Source organism: Diadema antillarum, unplaced genomic scaffold (assembly GCF_040938485.1).
Source record: "Diadema antillarum isolate AM-2024a unplaced genomic scaffold, OU_Dant_1.0 scf00000020, whole genome shotgun sequence".
NCBI classification, from domain to species: domain Eukaryota; kingdom Metazoa; phylum Echinodermata; class Echinoidea; order Diadematoida; family Diadematidae; genus Diadema; species Diadema antillarum.
In genome coordinates this window covers 325,622-339,242 of record NW_027270909.1, presented here as the reverse complement: position 1 = coordinate 339,242, position 13,621 = coordinate 325,622, and positions in this window count along the sequence as shown.

Here is a 13,621-nt window from a genome sequence, read left to right as displayed (position 1 = left end):
CACCCGTGGAAAACCACGGGTCTTAGGGGTTTTATTATTTTTTCCCCTCATAATAAGGATTATATACGATTTTGGACATTTCTATTGATGAAATAAAAGAAAAGTTTTCTCATCCTTTCGTTGGTAAAGTGTGCTCTCTTCTACCCATGACCACCACCCCCACACACACATTTCCACCCCCCCCGAACAAAATACAAAAACAAATATTCAGAGAAAAATAACCAAAACGACAAAAGCAAAACGGTATAGCTGAGCTGAGCAGGACCTCATATATAGACCCCTAGTGTTTTTGTTGCTATTGTACTGAGAGAAATAAAATATATTCGTCTTCATTTGCTCTCTTCTTTTTGTTTTTATCACCAAACCTTGGTTTAATAGATCATAGAACACCCCCCTTTTTTCCCCACGTCCGCACATGTCTTATGAATATGTATGTCTACATATTCTAACCCGTTTATCTCCTTCACCCTGTACATTATCATTACTGTAATTATTATTATTATTGTTACGATTTATATTATTATTATTGTTGTTATTATTATCATTATTGTTATTATTATTATTATTGTTATTATTATTATTATTATTATTATTATTATAGCAGCACCCGTGGAAATCCTCGGGTCTGAGTGGTTTTATTCTTTTTTCTCATGATACGATTTTGTACATTTTTATTGAAGAAATTGAAAAAGGAAAGTTTTCTCATTTCGTTAATTGTGACGCGCTGTCCTCTAAATGACCACCCTTCCCAAAAATTTAATATTACATTTGTAGTACGTGCCCTGCGATCCAGTCCATTGGTTGGGATCGTTCCCGCCATCATTATCATAGTTATCATTATTATTATTATTGTTCTTGTTATTGCTATTGTTATTTTGTGGGAGGGGAGATCATAGTCATTCGGTTTTATCATTTTATATTATTCATTGACATGGGGATGAATCAAGGGAATTAAGGAAAAAAGTTTATCGGTCAAGGATAGTGAATATCTTTTTTTCCGTCATGTCAAGGTTACTCTACGACTGATATACATTTCAAATAGCTTCATTATCATTGCAAATTCATTTTAAACATCAAAACAATCCTGTACCTGTTTGTGTCTCTTCCGCCCACTCTTAAGTTATAGATCATAGCATCCCCTCCCCATTCATTTGCATTGGCCTATTGTTTTATCATCATTATTTCAGTGTATTATTGTCATTGTTATTATCATTATTATTACTAAAATTATTAATATTATTTAGGGGAGAGGAGAGAGTAGACAGATGGTAGAGTCATAACATAGGAATGATCAACCAAAGGAGGCGGAAATGTTAATTTGTTAAGAATTGTAAAAATCTGTATCCCCCATTTTTCTGCTCTTGATAAAAAGCTTTTCTGAAGACAGTCCTGCGCAAACTGTCCAAAACTGCTCACTGCACTAACATACGTAATCTTGTGCTGAGGACTACTTCATATATAGACCCCTAGTGTTTTTGTTACTATTGTGCTGAGAGAAATGAAATATTTTCGTCTTCGTTTGCTCTCTTCTTTTTGTTTTTATCACCAAACCTTTGTTTGATGGATCATAGAACCACCCGCGTATCTGCTTCAGACTGTACATTTTTGTTATCATTATTATCATAATCATGAATGTCCTTCTTCTTCTGCTTCAGACTGTACATTATCATCATTATTATCATCATTATTGTTATTATTAGTATTATAACTATCACTATTATCATTTTTTTTTATTATTATGATAATTATCATCATTATAATCATCATTGTTATATTTGAGGAGGGAGAGATCATTGTCATTGGAATCCGTGGGTCTCAGGGCCTCATATTTTTTCTTTAATATTTCTTTTCCCACGTTATGGGAGAAAGAAGAATATTTTTGTCGTCATTTGCTCCCTCTTTTTTATTTTTGTCACCAAAACTTGGTTTGATGCACCATAGAACCACACATTTGATGTCCACTTGTAACTTCAAAAATTGGCGGTCAGCAAAGCGAGGGTTTCCCCCGCGTCCGCTTGTCTCATGAATATTCATGTTTACAGCAGCCATGCATGCATGCAGTAAACGAAAGAACAGCGGCGCGTGTACTCTGATATGGAAGGGTACGATCGGCAAGGACAAAATTTAAGTGGATATTTAGCCGTCCTGAACAGTCTGAGTACAATGATACCCGACTTGAGAGTGAACAAAATGACATACCTGAGCTGCATAGTATCCTGCAGTTGTGCAAAATACAATAAAATAACAGCGTTCGTTGTTTTCATTTGGGCACGCCAATAATGGCGAACGTCGCTGTACGTAAATGCCCTTGTACTTGTATGACCGCGCCGTGTATTATACCATAATGAGTGTACATATCACGCGCACCCAGATAGTGTTTCGTGTGACCATCGTCAATACATACACAGGCGCAGGCCACACACTGGCATACCGTACCCACCCGAGAGTACATTGTGTGCATGCCTGCGTGTCCGCCGGAAGATGTCAGAAATTTCGCTGCACCCATTATCTTTAGTATCCCACTGTCTCTGCAAGCTAAAAGATGCACTACTGTGTATCGAGAAAGTAGGAGTCCAGCGCAGGATTGGTGAATATTAAAACATTCGGCTCTTTCGTCACGCACAAAAATGCATTATGCATCTATCTGATTAATTTTTCTTTTTCATCCTCGACGTCGACACGGAGGCTGAGAGGGGACGAAACCCGCGCCATTCGATGCAGGATACTCTCCTGCGGCCGACGGCACCGGTCGCAGCTGCCCGGAGCCGACGGCTCGGGAGGAGATAGACAAACCAGCAACGCCGGAATAAAACAGGAAATACAATGTACATAAGGTCGCGACAACAACAACAACTTCGCGTATTATATATATAGATACGCGTCCGTGTGGGAAACAGATGACATACTAGTACTTAGTACTGATCAAGCGAGGCTATGCGAGTCGAGTCGCAAGCTAGATCTCTTCCTCGTACATCCGATGTCCCCAGAGCCTTTTCCACTTCCGGGTTTTTGCGATCGTGATCGCAATCAACAAGATACTTGATATCGATAGCAAAAAAAAATAATAATAAAGAAAGTAGGGTCGGGTGTGTTACGCCAATACAACAATTTTTTTTTTTTTTTTTTTTTTTTTTGGGGGGGGGGGGCCTAATTGCTGCCCTCGAAAAAAAAAGATCTGCACGGGGTCTCTCCTTATACTACACGCCCTCAACGACGGTATTTCCGTGTGCGATATTGCTCATACCATACACACCATACTAGTACACACCGTATACGAAGGCAGTCCAGGTACTGGTAGTGGACTAGCATCCTGCGTGCGAATCCATTGGGGGCCGTGCGTGCATGCATTGTACATAAATATCCCCTTTGTAAGTGTGTGCTCATGATCATGACTACTACTACTAATAATAATAATAATAGTGGCTACTTGTATAGCGCACAGGTCCACTTTTCAGTGCTCATGGCGCTTCAAAAATGAAAAGATATCATATATTTACATGCATATACATATTCAAACATTTCAACAAATAAGAAAATGGTAAACAAAAACAATCCCATATATACCAAATAAAGAATACAACATATACCAATTAAAAATACAATATTGATCCAATATTAATGACATACAGCAATTACAGTCCTCAGTATGAAAGGAACAGATAAGTTTTAAGTTTGGATTTGAATGACTCTGTCGATGACAGTTCCCTTAACTGAAGAGGTAACTGATTCCACAATTTTGGTCCCATAACGGAAAAAGCACGATCACCATACCCATGTTTTACTCTGGGTGTTTGGAGTAAGAATGCATCTGCATCTGCATCTGCATTACTAGTATGTGTGCGCCTGCGTGTGGCTCCGTGCCCATGCCTGTTTGCCTGCAAGCGATCGCGAGAAGACGATACTGCAAATATATATATATATATATATATATATATATATATATATAGATGTGTATATATATATATATATATATACGTATGCAACAATATGTGTACATGTATGCATATATGTATATATATGTATACATACATATATATATACAATATATATATATATATATATATATATATATATATTATATATACTCCACGTGTTGGCAAAATTTTTAAATTTGTTTATATGAAATTGTCATATAATATGCTTTGGCCGGAAATGAAATACAAATGAAATGAAATGAAATGAAGATGAAAAGATAATTAATAAAATTGCAACAGAGTTCATGCTGTATTCACCGATGGTTTATTTTTTGACACAAATTTTGACCTTTCTAGCACTCAAGTATCAACACTTGAGAAAGTGAGAATTTTGTATGTAAATACCTATAGTGTATTCATATATGACTGTGTATGCGTATACTCTGCTTTATATATATATGTATCGATATATATATGTATATATATATATATTCATATATATATATATATATATATATATATATATATATATAAAACGTTCAGCGGTATGTTAACCTTCATTGTTAACCATAGATGAAGCATTCCCCCATCTTGCCTCAACACACACACACACACACACACACACACAACACATCAGACATTCAGTGCATGCGACCTTACACCCAACAGACTCAGAGATGTATACTCGTAATTATTAAACCTTCTTCTTGGCTCCACCAATTTAGTTGATTGGTATTTATTTTTCTCATATCATTTCATAATGAATTCGAAATGTGCCTGAAATCTCAAATGCACATATTATCATTTCGACTTGTACATGTAGGCTACATACATGTATGTACTTGCATGTTAATTTTCTGTTCATGTTTTCTTCATAAAACGTCCATTAAACAACTACAGTGTAATAAAGAAAAGTATATAGAACATGTTTTCAAAGGACTTCTGTCTAAGTCACCCACTAGTAAGAATTGTGAGTATCTACATGTACACAAACATTAACTCAGGAACAACCATTGCGATTCACAGGTTACTTTATACGAAAGAGGTTTCGAATTATATCTCAAATTTATATCGATATTGTTAAAGAAAGGTTTGCTTCATTTTCAAAGTGAGGATACATAATTATATACAATATGCAGCACAGGTCTCTCATCCAAAGTAAGAAAAAGTTTCGTAATGAAGGATATGATTTAAGTGACATAGGCAATTCCAATACTTATCACAAGTAAATACAAGTACGGGCAACATCCCAACCTCGTCTCTCAAACCCGCACGTGCTACTTTATCTAATAATACATGTGAATTTCAGTGTCATAGCGAACAGATATCCACGATAAATGTACAGTAGTTTTGTTATATACATGTCATGTGTAGCCTCAGTGCTCGTGCGCAGATGAACAGTGTACAATGTAGAAACACACAAGACTAATGCTAAATAACTTGATTTCGTGAAAGCAATTTCGTTGGCTTTTCCATGTACACAAAGGTACTTCTTCTTAACTCATGTGCACCTTTACTATTGTGAATGTACTTGTGTATAATGCGATGAGTCTTTGCAGTAGTTTGTGCATTGATGTTTACCTTAGCAATTTCTTGTCATTCATTGCATGTATACGTAAACATAACAGTTTGCAGTTGTGAAACTTCTACATGTACAGTACTTCCGCCTGTCAATGGCTAAAGTCTTGTAACATGCCGACAGAAATGTTCTGTATTTTGATGGACTAAACGTTGGGTACTCATGCAAACACAGCTACCCTGGTCAGCCTGATACTGAGTTTCCCGGGCATGAACGTACAGAAATGTAAACAATCCACACATTCATCAATCGCATGCGAAATAAATTGTATCAAAGTTTCATTATGTTTCACTGAAAATTACGTTCATAACAGATTCGAAAGTGCAAAAGCAGCATTGTAAAATTCAACAGACAATTATGCCAAATTTTCGAGGAGTGATGGAAGAATGCTACATAAATGATAACACGTTCATGTACACAGTATACTACATTTTACTCATCGTAAGCTGTATAAAGTCAACAATCCACAATGAACATCTTATTGTACACTATAGTACAGGCTTACACTGCACGTCATACGTCGTAGTTTAGTTTACAACTCAACAAAACGCTTTTCCTGGTCAGTCAACAGGTTCGAAAGCAGAAGTATATCGTAGGCCTACATGTACATTGTAAAGTACACTTGAAATTCATATTGCACTACACGTGTACATGAATTTCCTAATCAGGTTCAAGACATACAGCTACATGTGTATCTGTCTATACATTATGTCTTTCTATCTATCCATCTATGGAGCCACCTCCCTACAACAACAAATATGTTTCATTACACTGTATAACAATATACGTCTACAAACACTGTTGGACGCACCCTTCGTTGCTGGTATCGTACATGTAATGCATACTGCGAATGAAGTTTGAATCACGTCATAAAAGTATATTACAGTTCATTAAAAGTACAGGAGAACAGTAATGAAAACTCGTAAGATACACATCGTCTTTCAATGGCAATAATAAGAATAATAAAGATTAGAATCAAAATTACCATAAACGTGATAAGAATACTAATAATTTGATGATAAAAATTGCATAAAATCACAATGTCATAACTACTGACATCAATTTCAACAATAACAATTATAATAAAGAAAAAAACTAGAAGATTCCTTGCAACTCGACGGAGTTTTCTCACATCAGCCTTTTGACTGCGTACAAAGTTACAATGCGGTAACACGTCATGACAAAGTGTATGCAAAAAATCATACATTCCACAAGAAAAATTCACGAAAAGTATAAATGATTCACGTCAGTTAATGTGTGCAAAGTACAATTGTGTAGATGCGTTTAACTACGCGAATTGTCCCTTAGAATTGAAAATGAGGACACCCCCTCCCCCGTCAATATTCTCAAGGAACAATGAAGGAAAAAACACTCCTAGTAGTGGGTGGAATCCCCACCACATCGTATTACCTCGGGAATTACATGACGTAAATTCCCGATCTGCCGATCGATGAGTTCTTGGGTGAGTACCTGCTGCCAGTACCTCTCCAGGCCAACTTTCAGTTCCTCCTCTGTTGTCGCCTTGACGTGTCTCCGCACAAACCACTTCATGTGGGCCCAAACATGCTCAATTGGATTGAGGTCAGGAGATTCGGGTGGGGTAGGGAACCATGAAATGTGGTTTGTGCGGAGAAATTCGACGGACTTTTTGCTCCGATGTTTCGGATCGTTGTCCTGGACGAGACGGAAATTCCCGTCAGGGAATGTTGCCTCGGTGAATGGCAGCAGGTACTCACTATATAACTTCTCGATGAGAAATTCCTTCCTCATTATCCCTGTGAAGATTGCCAGTCGCGTCGCCCCATGGTACGATATTCCTGCCCATATGTTCACCTTGCCCATGTGCTTTGGACGATCAAATTTCCTTGGGGCCTCTGTACCCCTGCGCCAGTAAAATCCCGACCCGGGGCGATTCCTCTCAATGTACACAGTACATTCGTCTGTAAACACAACGTTGCTGAAAGTTTCCTGCGTCTCCACCATTCTCAGGCAGTATGACAATCTCGCAGCCTTGTTCTTCTGGCGGATCAATTGACCATAACATGGGCGGGTCCTCTTCCAGCCAAGTTTCTTTCTGGCCTCGTTAATTGTCTGTTCAGCGACACGAACCCCGAAATCAACTTCCAACTTACGCTGAATTTCCTTAGCGGAAGTTTCGTGATCTTTTCCCATCATTTCGTCGATGAGCATCCTGTGCACCTCCGTCAACTTTGAGGGTGCACCGGATTTTGGACGGTCACCAGTTGACCCGGTCGCGAGGTACCTCTTGATGGTTCTCCGCACTGTCATTGAGCTCACTTCGACCAGGGATTCTCTTAGTTTTTGAAAAATCTCTTTGGCCGTCAATCCTTCGTGCCACCAGTGTATGACCTTCTCACGGTCGGCATTGTTCAGACGTGGCATGGCGGTGCCACGTATAAAAGTAGAGTATGTTTATAACATAGAAACGACAGAGTACACGTCACTCGCCCTGCGTTTTTCGATGAGCAAGGAAAAATAATCCACGAGGCACGCTGACTTCCAGATAATAAAAAAGAGTCACGCCGGCTTTTTCTTTACAAGTTGAGAAAATTATACACGAGTCGCGTTAGCTTTTACAAGCTGAGAAAATGAAACACGTGTCACGCTGGCTGAAACAAGCTGAGAAAATGATACACGAGTCACGTTGGCTTAAACAAGCTGAGAAAATAATACACGAGTCACGCTGGCTTAAACAAGCTGAGCCAATAATAAAAGAGTCACGATGGTTTTTACAAGCTGAGCAAATGATACACGTGTTACGCTGGCTTAAACAAGATACACGAGTCACTTTGGGCGACAAGCTGAGAAAATGATACACGAGTCACTTTGGGCGACAAGCTGAGAAAATGATACACGAGTCACTCTGGCTTAAGCAAGCTGAGTAAATAATAAACGAGTCACGATGGCTTTTACAAGCTGAGCAAAATCCCGGTAATTATACACTTGTCACGCTGGCTTAAACAAGCTGAGAAAATGACACATATTATAGTCACACTGGCTTTTACAAGCTGGCCAATTAGCGCTGTCCCTCGAATACAGTAAAAGGGCAATTGACTTTGAAAACGCTGTTTATAAGGTGTGCGAGATCACGAGAAAAATCCATTGTTAAAAGGTGGATAAAGCAGAGATGAAGAATCAATAGCGTCTTACGTGTAAGACGGCCAACAATTAGCTGGACAATGAGCGCTTTGAAGCTCCACTTTTTATACTCCGTCATACTAATACACTGAATGGGCCATTGATTTTGAATACGCTCTTAGGTGTCCGACATCACTATAAAAGTTCATTGGTGAGTGGTTGGTGAAACAAAGCAAAAAAAAAAAAAGTCAAAAGCGTCTTAGTTTAAGTCGGTCCCAAAGCTGGTCAATTAGCGCTGTACTTAAGATGCTGCACCTTTATTTCTCCCTTTAATACACTGAAATGGTAAGTGATTCGGAATACGTTCTTCGGTGTCCGACATCAGTATAAGAGCCTAAGCGAGTAAAACAAAAATAAATCAATTATCGCGTCTTACGTGTACTCGCGAGAAGGTAGCACGCTTTACCGTCCTCACAATGGAGGTGAACGTACACGTGTATCTACAGCGTCCGGCAATTCAACTGCTTATTTATATAATCGGTACTTATGTCCGGACGCCAAAAGCAAAAGAAAAACAAACAAACGAACAAACAAAATAGAACAAAACAAACAAACAAACATAGAGGACTGAATCTTGGGAACATGTACCATTTAATAATTGAATGATTCGAACTACAAATTTTGTTCGCTAATGTACGTTCATACTGCCTAATGAACACTTTTGATATACTATTATAAAGAGAAACAAAATGTTCGTTAACGTTTATCAAAGTCATGAATGGATAAGTGTTAAAGTTACACGTGATGAGAATTTCCACTCGAAATACTAATTCTATTCAGGGGCGGATCCAGGAATTTCATACAGGGGATCACGCCTTTGCAAAATTAAAGGGGCGCGGTCGCATCGGTCCTTCGTGTTTATTTCTTTTGTTTAAACCAAAAATAAGAGGAGTGTCCGCCCGGTGCACCCACAGCACTGAGTTCTGTGTGCGCACTTACTCTAGATCCACCACTGCTATGAGTAATGGAACAATAACACTGGACTACTCAGCCCGTCTGTCTTTTTCTTCTCATTTGTCCTTTTTTTATATTTGTGTATGCCTGTTCTTTGTTCTTCATTTTTTCTCCTTGATGTTCCCAATCTTCTTGTGGGTTGCTTATCCACTTATCCAACTTACCTGCCGGCGATGTATGCACTGCAGTCATGATTAGGGTGACTACAGGCTATCCGCAAAAATAAAATTCTTTCATGATTGAATGATATCAATAGCCACTATAACCCACTCGGCTGGGCTCGCTACACCATACAGCGAGAGGGCCTTGACAAAAGGCTACCGTGCGTGGTGCTGGCTAGCCTTTTGGCAAGGCCTCGTGGCTGTGAAAGAGACTAGTTGCGAGAGAACCGGTGAATGCGAGACTTTTTGGCAAGGCCTTGTGGCTGTGAATAACAGCGAGACAACGGATGAACGTGAGACCAGGGAGGTGGAACCCACCTCCCTGGTGAGACCGAGCGCTACTCTCTCTTGCGTTCATCCGTTTTCTCGCAGTTCTCGGTGTGCCGAATTAGACTCGATCTTCAGCCACGAGACCTTGTCAACACGCTAGGTGCTGGCCAAAGAGGTTCTAGCTGGCACGCTACTGTGCGGGTCGCGATTTTTGTTTTCCCCAGTATGGGAAAAGAATTTATTAGTCTTGGTGACTTGGATAGAGAATAACTATCAAGTCTTTGACTTTATTACTCTCTCTAAGCCTGACGGAATACAGCGTTACAAACTTAGCAAAAACGAAAACAAGATGTTGTGCAAAACCCAAACTGGGGTTCGAACCACCGTCCATCTTTTATTCAGTGGTAACTCCATGATCAGAGCCCTAACACAGGGCTCCACACTAACTTTTTTTTTATTTGGTGGCCCGATGGGGCCACCAAAATCATCAATGTCAAATTTTTGGTGGACAGAGAGAAAATTTGGTAGCCCCCAAAAAACAATGAAAAACATTAAAATTCCTGCCCCCCCCCCCTTTTTTTTTTTTTTTTTTTGATGTGTAGAATATTGAGTTTTATCATAGTAAGAATTGGAAGCTGGACATATCTACTCATAAATAAACCTTAACAAACTCGCAACACTCACTCTCACCTCCCTGCTCTCAGGCACTCATTCAGTCCTTTTCATCCATCCTTCTGCTGAATGAATCTAGTATACGTAACTTTTTTTTTTTTCCTCGGGCAGGTCATCTTTTCAGGGAAGAATAACTGGAACCTGGTAAGGCAGGTTCCCGAGGGAGCAACTGATACCAGGTTCCCAAAATGAAGACAAGGGTGCCTGCTTTAGTGGCCTAAAGTCATGTTTCTTTGTGTTTTAATGCTCAGAAAAGTGGGTTTAATAAAAAAAATTAGAGTTAATTCTATTAGCATTTGTTCTCTTTCTGTTTGAAAATTGCGTGTTTCACAGTATTATGTGCCTTTTCCTGATTTAGTTTTTTGCTTGTTCTGATGTGAACTCGTACGAACATGCACATAGCGATCAAGGCTGAGATCAGTTAGATATGTGGGTTCGCTTTTAGTTCCCCAGTCACCTCTTTCAGGTACCTGGTTTTGTGTAGAACAAAAGATTCTGTGGGCTCATCAGCGCACGCTCTATTCATACCTCGCACCCGGTCGATATTTCCATCGTTCATTGGCACATGTTATAGTTGACCGTGGATAGGGGGATGCCATGTACCGCTTGACTACCTTCACAGCTGGATTACCAACCTGTCTGCCTCTTATCGACGGGCAAAAAGGTCTCGTTTCATGCAGGGAGGTGAGAGGAAATCGCCTCCCTGTTTCATGTAAGCACCCAGAGAATTGCGGAAGGAATGACGGCCCTCTGCATAACCGCTTCCTAGCTACATTGTTATTGTAATCACCGCTACATAGGATTGCATACTGTATAGTAAATCAAATCATTAATTTTCTTTTATTACCATTGTTTATGCAAGTCAAACGACTCTGTATTAAATTTACTTTGTATAATCATTTATTTCCAATATGTTACTGCTTATGTAAGTTAGGTATGCTGATTTGCAGAAAATAAATAGTATTATATCAAACAATCAAACAAAGATCACCTTACAAGCCTACATCCTTATCCTACAGACGTACGTATGTAGGTTATTAGCACTTTCATCATTATACAGATTGATTCAAACTTGAAGTTTTTAAAATGTCAGCAAAATACTTGCAAATGGGCCCATCAAGGAGCTTAGACACATGATCAACTATAACCTGCAAGGGTCGATGAATTCAATTAAAAATTAGCTTACGCAAGATTTAGATTTCAGTCGTTCTGGAAAATGTGCACTTTTATTCAAAATGTTTAATAGCTCAATGAATCAATAAACATTCATGCCTATTATCATGTTTACCGTGCATTGTATCTTATCTCTTTCTTGTTGGGAGCGGCTGCAGTGCAGTGGAGCGTGTAATAGTCTTGGCGCACACAGACTTTACTACACACAAGGGTTTCTGCCTAGTGCGCCTGTCGTGCCTGTAATACATTGGAAACTTGTACTAGGTGTTTCAGAAAACATCTTCCACTCGTGATTCTTAATAATTCATAAACTATATATCAGATAACACTAGGCGTTTTCACATCAGCCCGATGTTTCGAGATAGCGCGCTATTTTCTGACTTGGGAAATTTTCCCGCTAGCGGTATAGCGCACCAGTTGATACTGTTTAGCGTTCTAAAATCATTGAGAATGATTTTCAAGCTTTAAAAGTATGACGAATAATTGTGTAGGACCTGTATTTCCAGTCGAAAAAACACACATACACACACACACACATACACATACACACACACACACACACACATACACACACACACACACACAAGCACATTCACAAATTTTAAAATGAAAGAGCAAGCTTTATGGCACACTACAAAACGATGTAATCCTGTACAGTGGAACGCGGAACGGCAAACCCAAAAGTGTCAAAATTGGTAAAACAAGAATAAGAAAACACCAACACAACAACAACGCAACACATGCATTTGCCATTATATGCGGAGATGACGCTGTTCACGTCTGTCAGTGTTCCACACTCTTTCATAAGCTCATTCAATAAGGTAATGGCATACAAATATTAACTGCAGTTTTAGTTTTTAGTTTTGGATACATGACACTTCAGCTAGGAACCGAGTTTTTCAGTTTCTTATGCATATCATAATCACACACAGAACAAGCGTTCTCATTTCGGAATTGCGCGTAGACATCCCTATCTGCCTATAGTCTATACGTCACCCACATTGTTCATTGTAATTTGTTAGGGTTTGTTTTGTTTTTGTTTTTCCAAGTATAGGCTCATCTGCTCAAGGATCACATTGATCTGTTCATTTATGTACATACATGATGTGAAATTGAAAAAAATTGTCAGGATTGCCCCTCTAAAAAATGAGAGGAAACAAGAATCTCTCTTATACACTCCGTTCCGTCGAGAAGTTACATGTACAGTCCAATGTATACGTGCGCTTTGTCCAAGACAATACTTCCATTTGAACATGAATCCTTCTTGAAATACAATATGCCTAGCCAGCACAAGTATTCATCAATGATTTCGACAGATATGACAATGTTCAGTGTGCACAAATGAAAAAAAGGGGGGCATACATTATATACGCAAATTATTTTTCTTTGAAACCTTCTTTACTTTGTTCGCTTTTCGTGAGACTGGATCTCATCTTATTCTCTTGACTTGACTCTGCCACTAATCTTGATATTTTTATACCTTTTTTGCCAATTACATATACCCAAACTTAATCATGAATATGAATAAAGAAATGTTCTATCACGTGCTGCAAGTAACAATTATTCAATGAGTTACCCATTTGTATTCAAAAAGCCTCCTCATTGCAAACATTTATGAATCGTGTACGCCAACATCAATCTCTCAAGTCTCATTTGATATGAACCCTTTGCACTAGCAAAGTGTATGAACTTTGAATACATCTTTTTCCTCTGCTCGTTTTATGTTCTTTCCTATGTGT